General features: G+C 48.6%; 1 long non-coding RNA gene across 2 annotated transcripts in view; it reads right to left on the bottom strand.

The window, feature by feature from the left end:
* Positions 1 to 1,040: 1,040 nt before the first annotated feature.
* The window catches only part of LOC118528360 (uncharacterized), a 124,677-nt gene continuing 98,767 nt past the window's right edge, over positions 1,041 to 26,950 (bottom strand). Inside the window, exons 3-6 of one of the 2 annotated variants that reach the window (XR_004913596.2) lie at positions 19,337 to 19,439; positions 8,645 to 8,751; positions 4,592 to 4,839; positions 1,041 to 1,635 (exon numbers count right to left, since the gene is read on the bottom strand). This is a non-coding gene — a long non-coding RNA (uncharacterized LOC118528360). Of the gene's footprint in view, positions 1,818 to 4,591; positions 4,840 to 8,644; positions 8,752 to 19,336; positions 19,440 to 26,950 lie in introns of both variants that reach the window. The other variant, XR_004913594.2, reaches the window with a different exon arrangement.

Genomic DNA, 26,950 nt, shown 5'->3' with positions numbered 1-26,950 from the left:
TGCTTTCTCTCCTGGAGCTCCAGTGTTTCAAGCCGAAGACAGCTGGAACATTTTGAAGGCAGGCAGTCCCATGGTGCGGCCTGTTGGCGGGGGAGGGGGAGAGCTGCCCGGGGAGGAGGAGGAGGAGGATGAAGCCCATCAGCAAGGTCAAAAGAAGATATCTTTGGAGCTTGACAGTCCACTCACCAGCTGGGAGACCTTGAGCAAGTTTCTTGACCTTCCTGAGCCTGTTCCTCACCGAAAAACAGGAATGACGACACTGCTTCCCTTCCCAGAGCTTCCAGGCGTCTCAGTGAGATGACACAGCCAGGGCCTGCTGGCCTGCAACCCCAGCAGGGGAACTGAGTCGCTCTCTCTGTTCTGGAGCAGAAGGCTCTGGGGCTCCGGAAATGGAGGGCTAGGCTGTGCGGCCTAATGCAGGTTACTTGACCTTCCTGAAACTCCACTTTTCCAACTATAAAAAACGGAGCCATGATGGTGAAAACCTTCCACTTCTACTCTGTCTGGGTGGCCTATGGACTCTTCCGGAAATTCCAGCAAAGGGTGTGTGCACAGCTTTCCTGCAGACAGTCTCACTGCAGTGCGTGGGAACTTTAGTTACACAAGGAACAGAAACCCTCAAATTACTATCTTTTTTTTTAAGCCACTTCTCTGGGGCCAGCACCTACCAAGAGATAGATGCGTGGAGCTGAAAGTGTCCTTGGCTGTGGCTTGCACAGGAGTACATAAAAGACCATCCGTGGGGCCTAAGGCAAACATCTAGTGATGACTACAAGCAAAACAAAACAAGAAAATCTACTCATCAAAAAACAAACAGGGGCTCCTGGGTGGCTCAGTCAGTTAAGCATCTGCCTTCCGCTCAGGTCATGATCCCAGGGTCCTGGGACGGAGCCTGGGCTTGAGCCCCGCATCGGGCTCCCTGCTCCGCGGGAAGCCTGCTTCTCCCTCTGCCTCTGCCAATCCCCCTGCTTGTGCTCACGTGCGCGAGCTCTCTCTCTCAAATAAATAATTAAAAAAAAAAAAAAACAAAAATAACCCCCCCCCCCAAAAAAAAACCCACCTCAAGGTAAAAGAGTAACAAATTTATTTGAATCGATTGCCTGGTGTATTTTGTCTTTACGGCATTACATTTTGGAGTCAGGGTTTCCCCGTTAGTTGCCAATCATAAATGGCTTTACATTGCTCAGACAGACACAGGGTGCTCTGAGGGGGCACTGCTAACTTTCCTGGTCCCCAACTGCTCCTTATGGAGTAGCAAATCAAAAGCATGTCTGAGTGTGGGTCTGGGGACACCACGGGGCTCCAATCTCTGCTTTGGCTCTGCTCTAGCATGTATATGACCCTCTCTCCTGGGGTGGGAACAGGTCGCTTAGCCTCTCTTGCCTTTAGTTCCTCTTCTTCAAATGGGGTGGTTGTGAGCACAGATAAAAGTGATGTAAAGCCTTTAAAATATGCCATATACTGTGTTAAGAATTCAATACATTTTCAATAATTGTGGAAAAAAACCCTTAAGCCTTTAAATTGGTGGAAAATAACTCACCTTCCAGTGTCCCTGCTGTGAGAGAGAAAAGGATGTTCTGGGCATGTTTATTCAGGTGACGAAGGGAAGGGTCAGGTTCCCATCATCCAGAACACCTGAGGATTTACTTTCAAATTAGAAAAGTAGGGATGCCTGGGTGGCTCAGTCAGAAGCGTCTGCCTTCGGCTCAGGTCATGATCCTGGGGTCCTGGGATTGGGCCCCACATCGAGCTTCTTGCTCAGCGGGGAGCCTGCTTCTCCCTCTCTCTCTCCCCCTGCTTGTGCCCTCTGACAAAATCTTAAAAAAAAAACAAAACATAAAAATCAGAAAAGTGGGTTTAAAAAACATTATTCAACATATAGTAAATGCCCTATTTTTCACACCGCTGCAGATGGCAGGCATGGGCACGCCATTATGTGCCCTTTTATCATTTGGCACCGAAATGGGCACTTCAGAATCTCCTGGAGAGCTGCTTCACACACAGATTGCTGGGCCTCAGCCCGGAGTTTCTGATTCAGCAAGACTGGGGGTGACATGGACTTGCACATCAAGTTCCCAGGCGAAGCTGATGGTGCTCACACTTTGAGAACGACTGCTCTTCTTGATAGGAAGTATTGACTCAGAAAATGTCTTTTCTAAACCTAGCTTCCCCCAGGAGCACTGCCCAGGGTCAGCAGGTGGCGCCCAGCTTGACAGGACAAGGTGGTGGATGGAGAAGCGTATCTGACGCGCTCCCTGCAGCGCCAAGGCTTTTGGCTGTCTGCAGTGGGGCCCCTTGACAGAATCCCACACTTGGGAACGTGGTAGCTGAGAATGTAGGACCCCACGGTAGTTACAAAGATTCTGAATGTACAGCTTTAGATGGTACAGATGGCTAAACCAAGGTTTCAGAAGCAGGTAGGGGGATGGACACTCTAGTTTCTTTCTGCTCTGGTGGCATCAAGTCTACCTAAGTGGAGAGTCTGGGAGGTTCCGAATGAGGGCAGGCCATTCTCAGTGAGGCAGAATGCATTTCGGAAAAGCAGCAATACTGTGGGTGGAAGAGGGTAGACCAGGCCTAGGGCATTGCCTGGGGCCAAGAACTGGGTAGCCGGGCCCAGGGTTGTACCTCCTAGGCTGGCTCTCAGAAGCACCCAGTTCTCCGAGTGCACACATTTGCCTCTGCAGCCTGCGACCTCTGAAGGTAACTGTGCAAACCTCACATGACTTCACCGGCTTAACAACAAAATTAAGTAGAGCTTCCTCTGCTTCTTAAACAGTTCCCTCTCTCTGGACTTGACCCCATTTTTTATTTTATTAGGTTTTTAATCAGGTTCCACTACAAAGTGCTTTTAACAAGGTTAGAATTTAACCTTTTAGAAGGCACAAACAGGGAGAATACTGCCTGGTCTATCTGGCTAAGAAAACCAGAGTGGAAGCCTCCGAGAATGGAGAAGGCTTTGCTGGGTCCCGGGAGCAAGCCCTAGGGACCCCCATGTTCAGCTTTGTCCCCTGCATTCTGGCTCCTCAGCAGCTTGAAGCCGTGGCTCAGGGTGTGGACTGTGGGGCCAGACCACCTGGGTTTGCATAGCAGTGCTACTCATTACCAACAGCATGGATGGTGTGTGGTCTTGGACCTAGCTGATAGGATGGTTATGTGACCTGCCCATTATGGGGAAACAGAGGCAATGAGTAAGTGGCTAAACGGACACAAAATGCTCAGAGCAGTGCCTGCCCTATTGTCTCTATGCTGTAAGTGCCTGCTGCTATTATTACGTCACTGCAAGGAAAAAGGACCCGGAGCTCCAATGGGCAGGAGAGCTAGAGCGTGACCTGGAAGGGCTCTCACAGCTCAGGCCATGCTCATCTGTGTATTGAATGATATATAGAGCTCCTAGTCAATGCCGAGCATGGAGCTGGCCAGGAGGTGCGGCAGTGAATAAAACTGAATGTGGCCGCCCTCAAGGAGCATATGGCCAGGGGAAGATGCACACCCAGCGGAGAGGCCCACGAATGGATGCATAATGGCCAAATGAAAGGAGTGTTCTGAAAAGGCAGAATTCAGCTTGCTGAGGGCGCCCAACTTCAGTTACCTCACCTGGCCTCCCAGGCTGGGGAGCTGGCTCACAGGAAGCCAGGTTCTGTCTGAAACTGGAGGACAACAGACGTCAATCATGGGGAGGATGGTGAGGGCTGGGAGCATTCCAGACAGAGCTGAGCCACACAAAGGCCTGGGGCCTGAGGGTGCTTGGGGTGTGAGGACCTAGGGAGGGGTCGTGTGTCTGGTGTGGCAGAGAGAGGAAGGGGGTGGGGTGAGAGGTGGCTGGAGAGTGCGTGCTGCTGGTGGGGTTGAACTACAGTTACAGTGAGGCCGACTCTTTAAGGAGTTTTAAGGCAGGGGTGGAGAAGACAGGGGTGGAGGGATTCCCATACATCTTGAAGGGATCGTTCTGGCTGTGACATGCAAAAGAGATGGGGTTGGATGTGGGGAGACAAAGGGGGTGGTTGGGATTCTAAAGAATCCCCTGGAAGGCCTGTTAATGCACTGACCCTGAGCCCTGCCTGGCCCCCCGCCAAGACTGTGATGCCATGGGGTGTGCAGTGGGCCCAGGATTCCACCTTTGCGACATGCTGAAGCTGCCACTGAGGACCATGCGGTAAGCGTCACTGACTCTATTTTTTTTTTTTTTTAAGATTTTATTTATTTGAGAGAGAGAGAGAGAGAGAGAGAGAGATTGGGGGGGAGGGGCAGAGGGAGAAGCAGGCTTCCCGCTGAGCAGGGAGCCCCACATGGGACACGATCCCAAGACCCTGGGATCATGACCTGAGCCCAAGGCAGACGCTTAACCGACTGAGCCCCCCAGGCGCCCCAGCTTGGACTCTCTTGGTGGTAGGGGAGCTGGTAAGTGGATGGATTCTCAGAGACATGCAGTTTATTTGTTTTAAGGAGAAGGCAGGAAGACCTTTCTGAAAAATTGGAACTCTTAACTCTAAGATACTTGCCCCAAGCATAACCTAGTAGAAATTTCAGAGATGCCACAGTGATTTGGGGATGGGGTGCGGGGCAGTCGTCACAGAAGCAGTAACCTCACCTCCGGCAACTCCAAGCGGACATAGACTCAGGGCTGTTCTGCTTAACTCAGGCTCTGGTAACCTTGTTCTGTGCAGTGTTTCCACCAGGCTTCTTTCTGTCTGTCCCTCTGCTTCCTATGGCACGGTGGCCCAGCACTCCGGTCTACCTCTGGAGGTGACAGCCAGCCAGGGGTAGACCTGCTCCTTTTCCTCGGCGCTTCAGAAAGGACGCTGGCCAACACTCCATCTCTAAACTTCCCGCTTGGCTCTGAAATACGGTGTCACATGTAATATTTAAGTCAGGCATGACAGACATGAACTCTGGAGACCTCCGTTCATTTCCAACTCTGCCAGCTCCCTGGCTCTGAGGCCCCGTGCGTGGAAAGAAAGCCCACCTGTCAGCACAGGTGACAGGCCACCTTACCAGGACGGGAGTGTCAGACTAGGAAGGGTCCTCCTGCACTTGGCTCTCAGCCAGCCGAGCTGGGGACACTTGACGGATGGAGAGCTGTGGGTGGCCCTCTCACACTCAAGGAAAGGCATTTAGCCTCCAGGGAACCTGGGACCATCTAGGAAATGTGCGCTCCATCTGTGTGGCTACCAAAGGCCTTCGCCTTTCCAGCAGTGTCCCCTGAGGCCACCATCCGTGACTAGGGCTGCCCTTCCCAGCACCTTGCCCTGTTCAAAGCTCCCACCATAAATCTCCAAACCCAGACCCAAGTTCACCCCGTGTGCTCCCAGGACCTAGGAGGAAGTGCTCAGTTTGGTGGCGCTTAACCCTTCTGAGGGGCCAAAGTTCCATTCCTCGGTGGGAAGCCCGCAGCACCGTTTCCTCTGTGGAGGCCAGTGCTGCCCGGAGTGGAGCTGTCTGTGCCGGGCGACACAGAGCCCCAGGCCCCTGCGCGGTGGGCTCCACACCGCACGCCGGACGGGCTTGGCCGTGTCCCCGAGACGAGCCGCTGTGGAGTCTGGACGGCAGCCGGTGCCCGTGGTGGGGTGTGACCCTGGTGTTGTGAAGTAGCCGTTCTCTGATTGGCAACGGCCTGATTCACAACACCAGCTGCCCCACCACACCATGCCTGGAGGTCTCTGGGGGGCTGGCGGGCGTGCGGTCACCTCCTCGGTACTGCTGCTGGCGTGTGGAGAGGGGACAGAGGCAGCCGTGGGTTAGAACTGAATGCAAGCAGAGTCGACATGTCCTCGCCCTCTCTGTCCTCCTCCCATAGACTTTCCTTGTTTGTCGCGTCCTCTGCCAGCCTCCCCGTCCCCCAGAGTCAGGGCGGTATCAGTGGCTCCAGGGAGCCGTGCACTGGTGCCTTTCTGGGAAGGGGCTGTACTGCCTTCCTCAAATCCTCAAAGGGAACCCCCCTCCCCGCCCGCCCCCCCCCTCCAGCTTACATATCTCTGCCTTGGGAGGTGGAATGGGGACCAAACATTTCTAAGGTCAAGTTTTGAGTAAAGAGTTTTCCCCCCTGAAGTGTCCAGGGCAGGGATGCAGGGATCCTGCTACTGCGTTGCCAGACACAGAAACCAGAGACCATTCTCACTGCATGTTCTGAGTAGTAACTCTGCCAAGACCCCCTACATCCTCCCTTTGGATCTGTCTGTCCCCACACCTGAGGCTGCACGGAGTACCTCCCACATCCACTGAGGGTAACCAGAGTCTGAATGGAATCCTCCAAGGATGGAGAGTATTTCTTGACTCATCCTCCAAAGGGTGGAAACACCTTCCAAGCCCAAAATAAGGGTGATCACTGAGGATCTGGAGCTGTCGTGCAAATCAACAAAAGCCGAGCCTGACTGAAAAGCAACCAGGTGGTCAATGTGAAAACCACAGGCCATCACTGTGCTCTGCCTTTCTGTCAGCAGGTGACCTTCCAGGCCCTTCCTTGTGCAGGCTCAGCGGGCAGACACGGAGTGTCTTAGCAATAAAATGACTTTGGAACTCTCATTTTGGTATTTGCCTGGCTTTTATCACCACTATGAAATTCTGTAACATAAACTGACATGAAAACAGCATTTGAAGTCGAATCTCTATTTCCAGGTGTCGACACACACTTTTAAATGAATAAAGCTTCTTTGGCCAAAAATGGCTCCTGCCTGCTGCCCAGTTCTTAGCTACCCAATCAAGAAAAATATTTTCCACTTGCTGCCATCTATCTTGGAACCTGCTTTATTTTAGGCACACAAAGTTGGCAAGTTCCTAGCACTGGATGTGGCATAGAAGTTCCACCAAAGTTCTTGCCAGAATTGGGGGAGGCAGAAAGTTTGAGTAACTGATCAACCATAGCTGAGCCATGTAAATCACCGTGGCCTTGGAGTTCAGAAACACCTGGATTCTTATGTCTATAATCAAAGAATCCCTGCTGGGACATTAGGCCATAATGTCTACACAGGGGCCTGTGGGGCCCACAGCACTGTTACGCTGAGGTGTCTACCACGTGGGGGTTGCCTGTGCCAGGCTCCAGGGTGTGCATTCAGACTCTGTCCCTTCCTGTGTTCCTAGGGCCAGTGGCAGAACTTTCTGGGCCTCAGTTTTCATATCTGCAAAACAGTGTAATAAGGCTAGAAAACCTTGCATACAGGAAATGCTTGAATCACACGTGTATTCGATGAGTATGGGTGCTGAGTTACGTGGCCGGCTTTCTGAGCTTTGGGTAGAGAGAGATCTCAAAATTTTTCTTTCCAGTGGTGCTGGACTGTCCAGGAGATTGTCCTGAGGACTACTCTGAGAATGAGCAAGTTCTAGAAAGTGAGATTAGTTCCTTGTAAAATAAAGCAGGGGGACTATTAATTGCTATTGCTGAGTGGCCAGAGCCTTTGGCAAAGTTAATGTGCTTTCTTGGCTAAGACGGTGTCCGTGGGAAGGTTGTATTGGTGCCAACTGAAACCAGCACAGACTCCTATGAGGTCAACACACCAGGAACGTAGGGAGGCACTATCCCATTCCTGCATCCAAGGGCAAAGGGTGACTTGGGATTAAGTGAGAAGCTGGGGCCATGAACACAGCTATCCACAGCCACCTCTTCTTGGTTCTATCCAGAACCCACCAGTGCTTAGGGTGTCAAAGAGAGATGAAGGAATGACTGTCTCAAAAGCCACAAGTGACCTTCATATTTTAACTTCAAGTGCTTGGCAAGGAGTTGGCACCATGCAGCCTGGCCCTCTTCCTTTCCCCTTATCCTTCTCCGCCTTCTTCCTCCCTCTTTGTGCTCTTCTAACTTCTCAAATACACCATATTCTTTCCCATCACAGGGCCTTTGCACAAGCCTCTTCCTTCACCTGGAATCCTCCCTCCCCATTTTGCATAGTTTAATACCACCTCCTCCTTCAGACTTCAACTCCCAAGTCACTTCCTGGACTGACTCCCATCTCCCAGACCAAAGTGGACTCCTCTTTGACATGCTCCCCAGGCATCTGGTACTCTTCCTTCAAGGCAGTTGTTAGACAGCATGCATGATGTCTCTTCCACTCAGTTCTAAGCTTGCCATTGGGTCCCCAGCATTGGCCACATAGGGGATACCTGATAAATACTGGTTGGGTGAATGTATGATTTAAACTAAGACTTTTGTGGTCCAATGACTCTTTTCCAAGCAGTTAGATGAATCCCTCAGATAAACTAAAATGGCACTAAGAATCTTAGGGGCATACACAGTGCTATTTTGTAATAAATAATTTTATATTTAGAGACTGACTGCTGATCTCCTAACTTAGCTCCCTGCCTCTAGGCTGACCACACAGGGAATCAGAGAGATTCTTCCCGAGGGTCAGTCTAATCTGGCATAACTTCTCCAAGGCCCATTTCGTGCCCAGGATAGTTTCAGGTCCTCTGGCTCCTCACTTCCCTGCCTGCCCTACCTGTCACCCCCTCCCCGCCCCACCGCCCCCTCTTCTGAAGCAGGAATGCCCACAATAGACCACATGTGCATGCTTCTGTGGACTGAATGCCCCTGACTCTTTCTACCCAGCATCCTCCTCTTCCCGTAGTTGGGCTCCAGGGTCAGCCCTCAAGAAGGTCCTCCTGGCCCCTTGCTCAGCCTGAGCTCTTGGCCTGGCATCTATGACTCTCGTACCTTTTGTGTCCATTACTGCTCCGGGCTTCAGTCCTGTCTTAGGAGACAGTGATCCCAAGGACAGAGGCCATCGTGGAGTCACCTGGTAGCTGGGTACCACACAGCACCTGGAACACAAGGGCTCTGAGCTTCAGTGAACTCTCACTCAGTGAGGAAGTTCTGCAAAGCTGGGAAGCTGTGGACACCAGTGGGTAACGATTTGTCCTTCCTGTTCCCTATGAATCACAAGTGTCCAGAAATCCCAATATTTTGCCATTGAACTATATTTCTTCATCTCCATGGCCACCCTGCACCCCCAGCAGACCCCCACCCTCTCACCAGGACAGCACCATACGCATCCACTTGTCCCTCTGAGTCATTCTTCACTCTGCAGCCTGAGTGATCCTTTTAAAACATGAATCAGAGCATGTCACTCTGCTACTTCAAACCTTTTGTCCCTTCCCATCACACCCAGAATAATATCCAAATTCCTTGTGAAATCCCACAGGTCCTGGTGGCTCAGCCCCTTGTACTTGTCCACCATCACCTCCTCTCCCTGTGGACTTAGCTGCACTCCCTTTCTTTCAGATCTTGGAACACAAGGCTAGGCCATATGGTGCCTTCTGAAATGTAAACAATCGGGCCTTTCCTGTGGAGGGAGCCTTTTGTGAGCTCGAGAAGGTACCCCTTTCCCTGGGCAGACGCAGACCTCTAACAAGGCATGTGACCTGGTGAGTGGCCTTGGGCTTGACCGCAATCCCCACTTGCCCCAGGGCTGGGGGCTCTTGTGTCATTCAGACACGTGGACTAGCACACCTGGTCCTCTCCCACCGCAGGGCCTTCTTACCTGCTTCTGCCTTCCTGAGACCCCAGGGGCATTCTAAGAGAATGTAAGATTTCTGGTGTTCCAAAATTCTGCACCAATTTTAGCCAAAGCCTTTTATCTCATTATCTTCTATCCAGGCCTGCTGATGTTAGTCCTTCACTACACACTTGGTAGGGTCAAGCCAGCTAATTCTGTTTTGTTTTGTTTTTAGTCACATAATGATCACTTGCGTTGGCAATCCCTAGTACATAGCATTTATCTAAGCTTTGTAACATTAGAGGTCTCAAATCAATGAACCGCTTTTCTGCCTGTTACTTCTGAAAAAAGATGACAGCAACAGAAATGCAGGGTGTTCCTCTTCAACCACCTCCCCTGGTTGAACAAGGGTCACCACAGACCCATTCAGCCTTTGACATCAGCCCCAGTCTGGCTGGCGCGGTGGGGTCCCGCCCCCACTCCAGATCCTGTTTCAGCTGGTTTGGGAGTGAAGCTCAGATATCCATCCCCCAACCCAGGGACTCCCATAAACCAGATTTGGGGATGACTGCTTGAAATCTAGGGCTCTGTTAAAAACTGACATTCCTAATGAGCCTCAGAGCAGTGGGAATCTGATACAGCTTCAGCATCTTCAGAGGCAAATTAAATCTTGCCCACGTGGCAGGTGCTATTGGTGTCCAGCACCACTGTTCCCATATCCAGGATGTGGTAGGTCTGGGGGCTTCCTTGGATCAGGAGCAGGAATGTGTCAGCTGGATGTCAGGGAGCTGGCATCCTCAAGCAGCCCCCACCAGTGACACAATGGAGTTGGTGGGCAATACCTTGCTCTCTTGCCCCACAAGGAGCAGAGGTCCCCACTTGCTCACAGCAGTAACCTGGTGGACAACATAAGCATTATTGGCCCCCTCCCCGTCACCTCCCCAAACCCAGCTGTGCATCGGTGTCCCGTGTTAAGTGTATTTAAGAGCACCCATGTTTTGAACAGGTGTATCTTACGTTGTTCCCGTGGTCACTTTCAGCAGGGCAGGGCCAGCGTGAGGGGAGTGAGTCACCTGCTCTCAGATGCTGACTGTGAGCACCTCCTAAAATTTTGCACCCTGGGCAGTCTCATTTGCTCACCTTGTTCCCATCCTGATGTTCAGGGAATCAGAATATACAAATCAGGCAAAACAACCCACTCTAGGTAGGTATTTTCTATAGTGTGTTGTACTTACGTTTCTTCATTGCTTTTTCATAGACAGTAACCCTCTAAGTGGAGGACTCTGGCAGCCAAGCTCTGAGGTATTAGGATCATCCTGCACAGTCCATAGTCACAAATACTGTTACAGGCATTTAAGACAACATGCCTACTCTAGGATGATGGCAAAAATAAACCCAAACACAAGCTGTGAATTCTGCTTTCTTTAGCCCATCTTGGCCGATGCCTTCCAGGTGGGCTTCAAAATAAAAACTCCTGGTTCAAGGCCTGCCTGGCCTGCCGAGCGCAGCTCAGAGTTTATTAGCACAGTTAATATTGCATGCAAATAGATTTCCCCGCTTCCGTCATGCCAGTCCATTAATTCAGCCCCTTGTCTGCTACATCTTTATCCTTGGCAGGTTAATGCTGCCAAATGCCTTTGCTGTAGCACATGTCACGCTGTGCCTATGTCCAACAATGCAATTTTGCTAATCCTGTTGTATCAGCTTTGTGGCCCTGTCTGGTCAATCCGATGGTGGAAAAAGTGCAGATGAGGTTTTTTTGCCAAGATCTTTCTCCTATTCTGGCATCCACCCCTTCCTTCCTCTTCCTCTTTTTTTTTTTTTTTTTTAAAGTTTAAATATGGTTTCAATTAAACGGTTTGAAAGTCAACCACAGTGTTTGGACAGCTGCCATTGCCAATGTCGTTCAGACAAGAATGTCAAGGCTCTCAGCGGGCCTCCAGACTCTTTCCAGTAGCCTCACCCAGCTGCCAGCTGAACAGGAAAATGGGAAGGGTTAAACAGGAAAATCTGCTAAGCATGTCTTTTTCCTAGGCTCTCCAAGGCCTGAAGATGGCTGAATGGAGTGAATACATATCACCCATTATTTTTGATGCAAACCTCTTTACAGATTAGTGGGACCATTAACATGGGTTATTAGAAGAGGTGTACCCCTTCCTGCAAGCACCTTTGTCTGGCATGCACCCGACTAGGGGAAAGCGCCTCCAGGCCCCAGAGGGTACTGCTCCTTCAGGTTCAAATCCCAGCTGGACCATTTTCTACCTCTGCAACAACTAAGGCAAATTGCTTTACCTCTCTGGACTTACTTTCCTCTTCTGTAAAATGGGCATAACCACAGCACCCAGTGAATAGAACTGCTGTGAAGATTCAGTGAGTTAATACATGTGAATCACACTGAATGATGCGGGCGCACACACATATAGCAGGCAGTGGGTAGATGCAAATCAATCGTAGCATAGATTGTGCAATTTGTCAAAACTCACTGTCATTAGCTTACTATAGCACATACGCAAAGTACGTGGTAGAATTCCACATGGGCATGTCTTTTAGGGTCTACAGATGTAAACTCCATTCTCTTGCCTGCAAATTACAGAAATCTGGCTACAAGGAGACCTCTCTAGCGTCCCTACCACTGGTGTCTGTGTTATACCCGGCAGCTCCGCTGGGGGTGAAGAGGCATTCCAGGGTGGATAAACAGGGGTCTCTGGTGAGATTCCTGGGGACTGAGTCCTGGCTCTGCTACCACCTGACCCTGGACAAGGTACTCAACCTCTGAGACTCTCACAGTCCTGACATTAGAAATGGGGGACTTGGCTCTACATTGCAGGGTGATTGTGAGGGTTATGGGCAAAAGCACGGCTGAGGCAGCTGGTATGCCGCTCAACGTGAGCGCAAGGCATGAAGCTCTACTCACTGCTGTTAGATCATAGACCAGCCTGGCTCATTTCTTGCCCCGAACGTCCTCAGCCCCACAGAGTCCCTGCTGCATCGTTGTGAGCTTCCACCTCTAGTCTGAGCCCTGCTAAGACTTATGAGTGGGTTTTCTTTAGTTGGTTTTTTTTTTTTTTAAGATTTTATTTATTTACTTGACAGACAGAGAGAGCACAAGCAGGTGGAGTGGCAGGCAGAGGGAGAGGGAGAGGCAGGCTCCCCGCTGAGCAGAGAGCAGAGAGACGGGGCTCGAATCCCAGGACCCTGGGATCATGACGTGAGCCGAAGGCAGATGCTTAACCGACTGAGCCACCCAGGCACCCTTTCTTTAGTTTTTTATTTATCTGATGAAAAAATGCTTTTATCACATATGTATGTCCCCCTAAGCAATATGTAATTTAAGTTTGTTTGCTTTTGAGCTTTATACAAATTGTATCATACTGGACTTAATGTTCTGCAACTTGCTATTTTCATTCAAAGTTGTTTCCAAGATTCATCCACATGGTTGCATTTAGTGGTGGTTCATCCATTTCCCTTGCATTTCCCTGCCGCATGACAGTCCCCTGTGGGAATATGGCACTGTTTACTCATCCGTTTTCCTGAAGATGTACAGTGAGGTCGGTTCCTTAGGTTGGCGGATAGGGCTGCTGTGTGCACTCTTGGGTACTCTCATGCCCTTGTGCAAGTGTTTCCAGCATGGATGCCTGGTTCATAGACTTGTGAATGTTTAACTTTCTAAGATAGCACCAGGCTTCTATTCTCCGTAGTGCTGTTTGACCATTAAAATATGAAAAATATGTTAATGCAGCTATGATTCAAAAGGAAAGGCAGGCAAACAGGCAGGAAGGAAAGAAGGAAGGAGGGGAGAGAGAGCAGAAAAAGAATTCCCCTAAATAGTTTAAGGCCATTATAGAAAATACAGAAATGTCCTCAGGTGTTTTGCTTTATCTAATGATCCAAATTCAACTGCTATAGGCTGTTCAAAATGCTACTGAAAGATTAAAAATTTACTGAGTCCAGTTGGTGTGCATATGAGGAGACTGGCATTTTCATGTATTGTTTGTAGAGTGTTAATTGCCTTCTTTCTTGAAAATAATTTAGCAAAGGGGCGCCTGGGTGGCTCAGTCATTAATGTCTCCCTTCGGCTCAGGTCATGATCCCAGGGTCCTGGGATCGAGCCCCGCATGGGCTCCCTGCTTGGTGAGCCTGCTTCTCCCTCTGCTTGTGCTCGTTCTCTCTTTCAAATAAATAAATAAAATCTTTTAGAAAAAAAAAGAAAATAATTCAGCAAAATGAAACAAAAGTCCTTAAAACAAGTATAATTGACTTGACAATACCCATCCTAGGATTTCATTCTAAGAAAAAGCGTGCAAAGATGTTTAAGGATGTTAACTGCAAAGTTACTGATAGCAAAAAAAAAAAAAAAGAACCCACAAAAAACAAAACAAAACAAAAAACCCCAAAAAAACAAGGGAAAAAGAATCTAAACATCCAGAAGTTGCTGGTTAACTAACTACGTGGCAATTTAAAATGATGAAAGGATGTGTATATTATAGTGAGTGGGGAAAAAGCAGTTGTATGTGTACGGACCATCCTGTATATGGGAATGAGCGGTTTTTGAGTGATGGTGTGCACGTGTAGGTTTCAAACTGCCCCTGTGTTTGGACAGAGCTGAGTGTACATTCTGATATGAGCACTTAGACCCTTTTATGATAACCTTGAGGGCAGAGGATTAAACCTGTTTGGTACTGGATGTCTCAAGACAGGATTTTGCTCTTGATGCAAGAAGAGTATTTTGCTACTGGGAAGGGTATATGCCTCCCTTGGCAGCCCAGGCACCAACCACCGCTTATTTCTCCTGGATCCTGCTGGGTCTTCTAATAAATAAAGTCCAAGCATTAGTGAAGGACTTATTATGTACTCATTACCAGACCTGATGCTTCACTTCCATTATCTGGTTGAATTCTGATTGAGGTGACATAGTACTATTTTACCAATTTCCCACTTTAAGAAAATGGAGAAATAAAAGTACTAAATTATTTAAAAATAAATAAATAAAATGGAGGCTTGGAAATGACAACGAACTTACCCAAAGTTGTAGCCAGAAAGTGGCCACACAGCTGTGGTTTGAGCCCAGAGTTACTGGCTTTCCAGGTCCCTAGGCTGCCACAAGATACATCTTTGGCACGATACCATTTCTTCTGCGGGCATCTGAGGCAAGGTAGACCTCTTGAATTACCACTCGCTTTAGCATTTATTTGTCCCAAGTTATAGCTATGCCAAATGCAATATTTTCCTTTTCATTTTAGCTGTTCATAAATCCTATACTTGAGTTTTAAGGGAGATGGGGAAGGGAGAATATGACAAAAATCCGTATAAAACCCCAAGACTCTTTTTCTGCAAAAATTAGGAAACTCCAGCATCTAGCACCCTCCAGCGATTAGAAAAATCCTATATACCTCAAGTCTACTGCACAGATCTTAATCCAGTTTTCATTTGCCAATCTCTTGAATAGAATGGGTTTGTAATACTTTGTGTAATTAGAACGTGATGGAATCATGCTATTTGCAAAATGAGCAATTCTGACTCTCTGGCCTCCATGGCTCAGGCAAGTCCACTGAGGCACAACTGTGTGTTGTTGCCTTGGCAAGAATTCCTGCTGAGTGGGCAGTCCATCTAGCTTGGGTCTTGAGAGAGTCATGCTTACCTAGCAGAATGCAAACAGCTCTGAACTTTGCTTACTGAATAAGAGGCTGCATTAGCTTCCCACTGCATTTCCTCCAGCAGGATCACACATCCCAGCCAGACACCTGTGGCCCCTGCTGGTGATTAATCTCACAGAGTCAAAGCTCCTCCCTGCACTGAATTGCTGTATCTGAGGGCAGCCTTGGGGCGGGGTGGGGGAGATAAAGGCTGGGAGCAGAATAATAAGCACAGGACATGTTTGAGAAGGCTGCTCAGTGCCATGGGCTGCAGGAAGCTTTTTTTAGTGGTTGATTCATTGCCAGAAAATTCATTTTTGCCATGAATGCTACCTAGCATCATGGATTTCTTCTTTTCTATGGTGAATTTGGTATCTTAGTTGTGGGGTTTTTTTTTTGTTTTTTTTCCTGTTTCTTTTTAGCTAAATGAAAGTTGGCTACCTCCTGTCCCTTCAATAGTTCTAGAGAGGTACTCAGCATTCAGGTCCCGTCAGAGGGATAGAAAGTGCTTAGGTTTCTCTACTCTAAAAGATTTAACTGACAATCATACAATTGAAAAAGGCCTGTTTCTGACTTTGCTCTTGGGACTCTGCTTTTGTAATTCTTCATTGAATTTGACAATGCTCGAAGGCTGTTGCATTTTTTAAAAACTGGGGTCATCTCAGTGACGAGGTTTGTCTCAGAGGGGTGTGTGAGGGTACGATCCGGGGGCTGGGAGTCCCACATGCATTTTTCAGACGTGGGTAAGACTTACTTGAGGCACTAAGAGCTTCCAAAAGGGTTGTCAGCTCCTTGCCTTTCCTAAATGATGCTGCTTTTTAATATTTTGGGATCCAAGCAAAGTACAGAAAAAGCTTGATTAAAGAAGCCCAATACCCAGAAGCCTCTATTGATAGAAAAACCATGTAAGGAGTGACTTCTCCAAGAGATCTAGAACTCCACTTAAAAGGAAGTTTCCTCCATACCTTAAATATCACGTTTGAGACACATTTTGTTTTAGGGCCATGCCCCATTGTATAAAGAGAAACCCATCTGCATTTCTCTCTGAGCGCCTCCCTCCCCTGCAAGCCTTGGAAGACATATTGACAACAGGAGGATTAAGACATAACGACAATAGGGGGATTATTTCCTAACCTGGTGTGTGACAAACGCCTATTAATAAACGAACAAGCCAGTCCTGTCTCCATTTTCTCTCGAACACAAAGCCTCATCGCCCAATGACCAGAGCTGAGGCATCCACGGGGTTGCTGACCTCTCTTCTCCTCTCCTCTCCTCTTTTCTCCTCTCCTGCTGCCTGCCCAGGACTGGGGAGATGCCCTCCCACCATGCCTGAGCATCCCCGGCCCACACAGCAGTGGCTGGGCTGAGGACCGGCCCCGCCACCCACCCCAGTCAGGTGGGCTGTTCTCTGCTCCTGTGTGCCCCTCCTGTCTTGACTCCTGGCATTTCCATTGCAGAGGACAAAACGTTTCTTGTCAGGCAAAATAGATATTGGAGAGGCTTGACCAAGCAGCTTTTCTCGGGAAAGAACAGAAGTTGTTGTTTGAAAACCTTGACTGGCATTGAGACTTCAAAGGTCTTGCTGGGCAGTTCTGGTTCTCAGTACAGACCTGATTTTTCTTTTTTTTGTAACTCCTGCTCCCCCACAACTCCTGGCCTCTATCACACCAGGTCTGTATTCTCTTCTTTCCAAGACTTCTCCCAAGAAATGATCTCTTAAAAAATGCCGCAACTAATGTAGTCGTGGAGAAAGAAAATGTTTTAATGAAATGTGGTTTAACACAGGAGCAAAGGGAGGTTCTGTTGAACAGAATGAGCTACCTCTACAACAGCACAAAACACTGCAGAAAAGATAACGGGAACAGGCTTCTGAGAATGATGAGTCACCACCCCTCCTGCCCTCGCAGCCCTGAGTTGGGGGAAATACTGGTGCTCATATTCACACCTGTGCTCGCCCACCTGTGACGGCTCGCTGCAATGTCACGTTCGCAGTTTGTTAGGAGATCACCCAGCCATTATTTAGAGATCACTAGCAAAACTGAAGGACAAATCACAAATCTCAATCTTTCTGACAGCTTCTGGGGGCTTGGAGCAGTTGCCTCCTGGAAGGTCCACTCCCCAGACTCTAGACCTAGGCACATCATGGACATGACTTTTGCAGAATGTCATTATTGGAGTAGCTCAAAGACCCACCTCTGTTAGCTCCTAAAGGAGCCCGAGATCAGCTGGAGCCAGTGAATTCCTCTGGGACTCTGGCCCTTTGCACCACACCTCAAAAATGCCTCTGAGTCCTGGGGGCAGGGCAGCTTTCCTGCAAATGAATGGACTCACATGCTGGGAGTGGGGGGTTTTTCAGTGGAACAGGAAGGTGGGATGGACCAAGGCAGAGGATAGAAATCAGGGGGTCCATGCAACTTCCTTGGTAACACTATTTAGAAAAATTCTTTGTGTAATTATTTTTGGATGAAATAGAATGAGGAATACTTAGACAAATATCCCTGAGACTTCAAATTAAGCTCTTTTAAAACCCTAGGTATCTTAATAGAAGTATTTAAAGACAATATTATGAGAAGAGGTCCATCCAGGACCTAGAAAGATCGAGGACCCCTTCCCCATGGGATGCCAATGCAGTGGATGGTGGACATCAGCATGGCTATGAAGATGCAGCCCCATCCTCACAGCTGTGGCCCCATCTGACCTTGCTGCATTCAACAGCCTTATAATATGTCCACATGCTTCAGGTCACCCTGTGCCTCAGTTTCCTTACTGCTAACACGGGAATAACAATACTCTTGAGCCTCAAAATCAGACATCATGTGTCTTGCCCATGGCCAGGCTGCAGCCAACTCAGAACACATCGTCATAAGGCACAAAACAAAACCCTACTTACCTGTAGGTACAGCTGAGCATCTCCATCCTTGTTCTGGACACAACACAGGATGTCCAGCCTCTTTCATTCTACAAAAATTTCCAGAAACTGGCCACCCTCATAGTCACTCAATGTCAGACTCAGCAAAAGCAACCTTGGGACAGTGGAATTTCATGGGGGCGTCCTTTCTTTATACCAAAGGAGGCCCACCTTATCACTGACCTGCTGTTTTAAGTCCGGGCTGAAAAGATTCAGGAGGGGTGGTGGGCATGATCAGTGGGGAATTCTCTCCTGCACATGTGTATTTTTTAACACATACTGACAGGGCACAGCTAACATTATCACAGAGCCTTTAAGTGCCTCTTAGCTCTTGTTTCACGCAATGCTTCTAGAGACATGCTTTCATGGGTCTTTTAAGCACGGATGGCAAGAGGATGAAGAGTTTCCTGTTTCAGGATCCAGGTGCTCTGTTCCTTCCATCCTCCCCTTAACCCCATTCCTCATTCTTAGAAAAGAAAAGAAAAGAAAAGAAAATAGAAAGAAAATAAAACAAAACCAGGTAGGATGGCGATATAATACTCTTTAGACAAAGCACCAAGCCCACAACCTAGCTGATGTTATTCCTTTGTCCTCTCACTCTCAGAGGCAACAGCTGAAGATCTGGGAGCCCAGGAGAAGTGGGGGGGGGGGGCTTTCAAAGGAAACTGAAAAGGGCTGGAAAGAGAAGACCCTCTGCAATGTTTGTCTTCTCAGCTGAGGACACACCTGACTTCCAATGCCCTTGTCCTCAAGAGGCACCAAAAAGGATCACAGTGTTGTCCCCATTTTGTAGATGGGGTAAACTGAGGCAGTGGGTCTTAAAGCAAACTTTTTTGGGGAGCAGCCTATTAATCTTTATAAAAATTTGCTAGGGGCTAACTTCACAGTTAATGCTTTTTATTTTCTTTACTCCTGCAATAGGTTCAGACCAGCAAAGAAATGGTAATGCGGAATGAGGCAGCTTGTCCACAACACTGACTCAGACTGAATGGGCAGGAAGTTCAGGGGAGCAGGCTGACCGCCAGAAGGATAGTAACACCCAGAGCACCAGCAGACATTTCCAAACATCTCTTCTAGTTTGAATCACTTGTTATTAGGACCATGGGCAGCTTATGGAGGTATATGAGATTATGACCTTGCTTCTTCTGGGGGAGCCCTGGAGTCAGAAGGTGAGAGTTACCATCAGTCAGTCCTAAATGATCCTGAGGCACTCACTCATCTATCCCAAGCCTCAGCTGCATCACGCAGAACAGGGAACCAGATTATTATAATTGAACCAGACAACATGTCCACGTGAGGCTTTGCCATTTATGAAATCCACCCACCTCCCACCAATGCCTCAGCACATTTAACTGTAAAACACTGCCCACCTTTTGTGGTTGCTTCTGAGTGTCTGACCACCTAGTATTCATCAAGTAGAGGGCAGGGTGGCTGGAGTTCGGAGGGGACTCCCAGAGAGAGCCTGCGTGGTACCTGGGGTGGAAGGGTAAAAGGTAAATGTCAGTGAGACAGACTGCCAATGATGAGCTGACGGTTTCCTCATCCGTAAAATAAGGACTATCACAACATTTCTCCTCCTTGGCTGTCAGAGAGAATAAAAGAGATAATCCACAGGCTCAAGAAATATTCACAGCCACCATCATCACCATCACCATCATCACCATCACCACCATCACCACCATCACCATCATCATCACCATCACCATCATCATCATCGTCATCATCATCATTGTCACTGGCAGCTCATCGCAGAAATAACCCAAATGCCACGTGGGGAGGTCCTATAGCACTCTGTCTTGGGGATCCCTGGAGGAGTGGTGTACCCTTTGGAACATTCCTTCTAAATAATGCCCCTGGGCTCAAAGTTCATTATGCCAAAGGATAACTTGTTGGTAGAACCCATTATGTTCTTGGAAGTTTTTTTCTCCAATATCAAATATTAGGAAGAAAAATTAAAAAGGATCAAAGTAGAGGCATCCAGTTGAGTCAGAGCCAACATAGGCTACACAGTGTTCAGGTGTTTCTATAGTGAAATCACAGAAAGATAATGGAGAAAGGAAACATTATACAATGAATGTTGGTAGGAGAGCTGGATAGCAATATCGAGAAAACTTTCTGATGCTCATTAGGTTACTGTGACCTTATCTCTGGAGGTTAAGTTCTGTCCTTGGCTTCTGCCACGCAGTGACCCCAGCATGCCCAGCCTATAGAGCTTGGCTCCCACAGAGTTCTTCAAGGCAGTTGTGCTGCCTCACTAACAGATTTCTCAGGGCCTTAGCAGAGTGTCCTCTGAGCCTACTCTGGGAGCGGCGAGGAAGTGGGTGTGCAGGGCACACATGATAAATCTACCCCAACCTCCCAGGCTTCCTAAGCCTTTCAGTCCTTCCTTCTGCATTATGCCAGGGAAGTTCTAGAACCTTACTGAATGTAGAACCATTGAGTCCAACTTATGGCCAATCAGCAAAGCAATCTTTTAGAGCCACTTCCACCTGTTTGAGCTAATACATAAATTCAGAATCTCTTTCTTCCATCCTCCTTAGTCTAACACCCTTAGAATCCATTCCTGGACATTTCTCAGGCTTTCACCAATACAATTTAGCAAGATCTTGCAATCCTTTCGGAAGAATGTGTCTCCTGGGCTCTCCCCACTCCTGTGCCCTGGGGACCAGACGTCACTCTGCCCACCCCATGGGGGTGGGGCCTTGGTGGAGGCAGGGCTCCTGGGCCCCAACTCCTTCTGCTCCCTTAGTTACCATCAGAGCTTCCACTTGTGGAGACAGTTCCTTAGGAAGCAATTTGCTGACTGAGGTGCTCAGTTCTATTTTGGTGTTTTGCCAGAGATTTTGATTTTGAAATTAAAGAGTCCTTCTGATCATGAAAGGGTCCCAGAGGAAAGAGCCTGAGGAAATGCCTGGAGTTCTCTGACCTGATAGCACTGCTTTTCAGAATTGCCTCTCAAACTGTCTTTGCAGGCTGGGCCCTGATATTCACCTCCCAGTACCATACACTCCCACCTCTCTATTCCCTCCAAATGTCAAAAGAGCTTGAATGGTTATCAAAGAGAGACCATTTTGGGTTTGCTGAGAAGGGACAGCGATATCTGGGCAAGCTGGCAGCTTCTGGAATGCCACCTTTCCCAAGCTGGACTGTGCCAGGTGGTCCAGATGCCCTCCAAACCTCTCCAAGACTCCCAGGAGGGAGGTATCATTGCCCGCATTTTATGTGTGAGGAAATGGAGATGAGGCCTCATCCCTGTGCTCCCCCCCACATCCATATGTGCCCCTGGTGACAGAGAGGTTTGTTTTCACTCCCCAGATGGTGAGAAAACAATGCATGCCTTTGGTTCTCAGAGGGGAGTGCGGGGAGGAGGAAGAAGGGGCTCCGGATCAGTCATGGGGTAGAACCTGGGCTCTGGTCACAGTCCTCCAGCCCCCCAATGTTGTCAGGAGATGTTGCCCTTCCTTTTCTCGAAGGTTGGCAGTCTGCCTCCTCTCCACTGCTTTTCCAAATTCCCTGGATGCAGAGGGGAGACCAACTCAAGCCATTCCATTTATTCCTGCTTTAGACTTGAGTTTTGAAAAGCCTGGAACTGGCAGTAGAATGGGACTTTTGGATTATCTAAGAATGTAAACACTGACGCTGCTTCTGAAATGCACTTAAGTACAGACTTCCTACAGGCAAAACAATCCTCTGTCCAACAGAGTCGCTTGCGGACACCGTGCTTGACATTGACCCAAAGGAAACAAGGTTAAAACTTTTAGAACATTTCAGCACCCGTATATAAGCATAATGAGAGCTACGTCTTTTCCCAACCTTTTTTTTTTTTTTTTTAGCAAGTAAGCTCAATTCTGAGTTATAGTGGAAAACTTTCCTAAAAATAAGGCCTTGGCGGAGAACTGGGACCTAGGGTCAGACAGACCCAGAGGCTTGATTCCTCTCTCTGTGGGGGTCTGGGGAAAGCCATGTGGGCTCAGTGTCCTCAGGTAAAATGGGACGGTGACACCCTCGGAGTTTCGCTGTGGGGACTGATCCAGATGAGCACAGGGTGTAAATGCTACCAACTCAGAGTGAGAACAGTTGAGCCTGACACATCTGTTTTTATTCTCCTGGCCCCTGGGACTCCTTCTGGTCACAGGAAGAGAATGTTTCTGCATGTCCCAAGCATCCCTGCAAGAGTTCCTTTCTGATTCTGAGAAAACTGGGTTGGATGCTTCCAGATTTGGTAACCAGTGATTCAAAAAACAAGCACAGAACATGTAAGCACCCAGGTCGAGTTAATCAGCTGGCCTTTGCTAGCCTTTTCCCTTGAAGGGAAAACCAATTTAACCTACTAGACTTGGAGCACAGAGACTTCTTCACAATGATTGCCAGACAAAAGTGTTAACTGTTACCTACACAACTGTAAAATTAGTCCACAACCTCAAGTTAAAGCTCCTATTCTGAAAAATAAGGGGGTAAATGAAAACCACATCTTCCCAATCCAGCTGAAGAACAGGATGAGAGAAATAAGCACGCTGCACATGCCAGTCATGAGGAAGGTGAGGTTTTATTTCAATCCTTGGGTGGCAGAATTCTGCTGGCGCTCGTTTTTCTCCTGCTCTTCTAATTCACCCCACCCTGGGGATTCAGGATGCAAAGTTGCAAGGGCAGTGATGTGTGGGGGAAAGGAGGTAATGTGACTCAGCCCGTGGGTTTTGCAGCGTCTGGTTTCTGTCAGGATGGAAGCGAGGAGGAAGGGAACAGACTCAGGTGCAATTGTTGAGATTTGTGGTGAAGACACCGAGCACCCAGAGGCTTGGCCCCAGCAATGCAGCTGCCCCCTTTCTTTCCACGGAAATAGAATCTGCCTGACAAAGCATCCTAAATGCACAGAACTCCTCCGAGCAGACTCAGCTCTTGGAAATCATCTTTGATGCTTTGAGCCTCATTAACAACAAAGGGTCACCTTATCTTGGCCTGATTTTGTTTTTGGTTCACTTTCAATTTGGGTTGTCATGAACCAAAGCAGTCAGAAAGGGATTATGGAACAATCTTCCCTGTCCCTCCTCTCTTCACACACGATAGCCCCCAGCCCCGTCCCCCCACTCCTTAGTCCTTGCTGCCGTGACTAAATCTATAAGCGTACAAGTGCCATTAACTGACATTCATCCAAAACACTCTTCATTGTTCACAGACATGAGCGGCCGAGAGGTGGAAATTACTTGGCATTTCATTTTAATCTGTATTGAAGACTTGCCTGACAAAACATATTAAGTGTAAGAATTGCTGGCTTGGGAATGAAGCTATGTTTATGGCTTACCCCATATTTTTCTTTCCTGAAGGAAAGGAAATGACACTTCCCCTATCCTTCCCAACCTTCTGCAGCTTAGCAGCCCCCACCCCGCCACCACCATCCGTGAAACCTTAACATTTAATTTTCCTTTGTGAGTGAAGCTTTTGTGAGCCGTGTCTATAAAATTATAATAAACACTCTGCCAGCATCTGAGATGAACAACAACAAAAAAACCCACCAACAAAACCCAAGCAACTCTGCCTTTAATATGGTGTTATCAGCGGCATCTCCCTCGGGGAGGTACGTTGCGGCCATCTAACTAACTGCAGACCACAGGAGCTGTTTCTCGGGAGAGAGACCGTCACCAAAGGCTTCTGACAAAGAATGGATGCCATGCTAATGGCTGCGCATAATTACCAAGGGACAATGCCTCTCCCTGCTGGATTCTGACGGGCGCCAGCACAACAGTGCATGGACAACGCTCGCCACCTTTGGATCCTCAGGTTGACACTTGTATCTTTCGGGAGACTTCCACATTGTATCAGAAAAATCAAAATAAGGCTCTCGGAGATGGGAGATCGTTTATTTTTTCTTCTTTTTTTGCGGGGGGAGGTCTGTCTCTCTGGATTAGTTAGGAGGCTGCTCCAGGGTGAGGCACAACGTGAGTGGTCCATACTGTCCATGCTGTAGCTAGCCCAGGTTAGGCGCTGGGGTCCAGGAGAAGGAGAGACAAACGGTGGCAGACCTATGAGATGGAGGATGGGGGTGGGGGAGAGATCCAGGGCAGCAGGGAATCATGGGGACACTTGGCTTGTTTGGAAACGTGAGGCTGCAAAGTGGGGCGGTCTGAGTGTAGGCAGGGTACAGGAGTCCTGTCCATGCGTCGTGCGTTGCTGTGATCAAACCTGCGCACTGGGCCATTCCAGCGTTCTGCCTCTTCTGATGAACTTTGTTTCCAAGTGTGACCATCTGGCTTTGCTTTGCTGACCCTGGTGACGGGTAGGTGGACCACAGTGTCTCTAGGGAGGCCTCTGCTGTCCCCCACCTTGGCTGGGGTTCATTTCAGCCCTTCCATTGGCCTCTGCCATTTCCAGGACTTTGGAGTCAGGAGTCGAGAGCACAGGAAAGGAAAGGAGAGAAGCTCTTCACGTCCTCCCTTCGTGTCCTCAGCTGGCATCCCCCGAGGGGAACTGAACTTCAGCCTGATCGTCCTGGGGGTCCTGGCCTGGACTGCAGCAGCCCGCAGCTCTCATGACATGGCAAGGCCACAGACATCCAGAGGTTCATGGGGGGGGCGGGGGGCGGGGGGGGGGGACGGGGGAAGCTTCCACCATGGGCGAAAGCGTGTGGGCTAGTGGCCTGGCTGGTGCGGCTGTTCTGTCCCATCACAGGCATCAGATTGGCCTTGCTTTCTCCCCCACCGCCCCAACAAATTACCAAACGAGTGGCTGAGGTCCAGCGTGATGAAAGCACGGATACCCAAGACATGCTTGTGGGATAAAAGGGTGAATGAATGAATGGAAAACAGCATCTCTGTTCCATAGAGCTGCTGGCTCTCCTCTTAATCTCTGCAATACCCCCGGTTTTGCACAGAGCAGGCGTGAGGAGGGGTTCATGGGTTTTGCCGTAACACATGCTCTAACACGGCTCACAGCTACATCTGTGACACGACGAGCTCAGGCTGACACCAGAGGCGAAGCATCCATCATGCTGGCCTGGGGCTGTTATTTGTCAGTCAAGCCCTTGAACAGATGCAGTTCTTCCTGCCTCTCATTCCCAGTCCAGGCTACCCTGATGCACTTTAAAGCCATGACCTTTTTTATGAGATGTGACAAAAATAACACCTACCTGGTTTCCAGTCATAATTTCTGTCTGTTACCTTTTTATTTGAAAGATAAATACTCTAAGAGAGACTTGCATATGGCCCAATTATAGGGGCAAATGTGAACGGAATGGTAATTACTCGCTAAGAGTTGCAGAACATCATTTGAATTAACTCCATGGTATAGTCACATCATGGCTAGAAAGCATAAGCAAGACAAATACCTATTCTGGTTCTTTTTCATATAAAAATTAGGTTAAACAAATAATAATGCCCTATAAGCTTCCCCTTCAACAAACTACAAGTCTTTTTCTTCAGGAAATAATTAGTCAGATTATCAAATGAACTCTTTCTCAGTTCCTTGACCTAGTTCTGCCTGTAAGATGTATACAACCCTGTTTTGTCTCCTAGAAACTCCAAATGGCTTGGCCTCTCCCATAGATTATCAGCCAGAAGCTCTTGGGGCCCTGCTGGCATCTCCCCACATACTCATCTTGGATCCAGCCCACGGGAGAAGACGGAGCATGCAGGCAGTCTGGCAGAGAAGCACCAGGGCACAACCCACAGTCAGAGAGGACATCCCTGGGGAGGAGGTGGGTAAGTGCCCTAACCATTTCCCACTCTCTTTCACATTAGCCTGTTTGATTCTCATTACAGCACTTGTCACCAGCTGCAACCATGTTCTTCTGGCTTTATTTACCAGTATGATGCATGACCCTCCACTGGACATAAGCTCCGTGAGGAGGGACTTGGGTCTGAGCTGTTCACCTCTGTGTCTCTAGCTCCAAGAACAGCGCCTGGCATATTACAGACACTCAAGACATGCTTGTTGAATGAATGAATGAATGAATGGGAAGCAACAATCCATAGAGCTGCCCACTCTCTCCTTGATCTCTGCAGTAATCCCTGGCTTTGCACGGAGGAGGCATGAGGAAGCAGTTTAGGAGATTCTCATTAAAGCTGAAAAAGAGCAGGTGAGAACCTGAGCTCAGAAGTAGGGCTAAGATACGAGTTATAAAACAGAAGGATGCACTAAATGTCATGGTTAGCAGCCCCAAGACCCTGGCATCACAGCCTAGAGGCAACTGCTCTATGATGATGTCCCGGGGCTGCATTTTTGGAGACCAGAAATAACTGCATAAGGACAAGAAGGGGAGGAAGAGAAGAAAAGAGAGGTAGAAAGGAAGGAAGTCACGCAGTAAGCAAAGAGCGCACAGAGAGAGGCTGAGAAGAGCTGTGTGATCCTGTTCAGAATCTATAATGTGTCTGTGGGTCTGGACGCTGTGCAGCCCTAGAAGACAGACACAAACCTCTTGGGTGCCAAGGACAAGAAGCAGTTCTTGGACTATTTCTTCCTCCAGATCCAGTGCCACACTCCCCACAAAGCTCTCCTGACCTAACCCATCACCGGCACCTGGGTGTGCAGCAAGCCTCGACCTGAAGACGGGCAGCCGACACGCTGATTCACTGGCCTGGAGGTGAACGTCTCTCCTAAGTCTTGTTGACAAATGTCTCTGCATTGCCAGTGATGTACACTCCTAATTCTCAGACCTTCAATTTCTCAGCCAACCTTTCAGTTTAAAAATGTAACTTTAACTATCAGCGGCAGAAGAACATTTAGATAGCCTCAGTGTTTTTGCTAACGTATGTGGCCTTTTGTTTCACGAGCTTTTACATCTCTGAAACACTTAGGAGGGAAAAAATAGGTTTTAAGCTGAAATGGCTGCTTGCCTATTTTGGAATGAGCCCCTGGATACTGTGTTAGAAAATGCCTACTGTGTGCTGAGTGGTGACACTAGACAGAGCCCTTGGCACACACAGCCTGGGTGGCCAGGGCTGCAAGGTAAGGTCCGCCAGCCATCAGCTACTGGACACGCCTCTTAAGGACCT

This window comes from Halichoerus grypus, chromosome 1 (genome assembly GCF_964656455.1).
Source record: "Halichoerus grypus chromosome 1, mHalGry1.hap1.1, whole genome shotgun sequence".
Taxonomy (NCBI): Eukaryota; Metazoa; Chordata; class Mammalia; order Carnivora; family Phocidae; genus Halichoerus; species Halichoerus grypus.
Note: the sequence above shows the minus strand (reverse complement) of the source record. Positions and strands in the feature narration are given on the sequence as shown.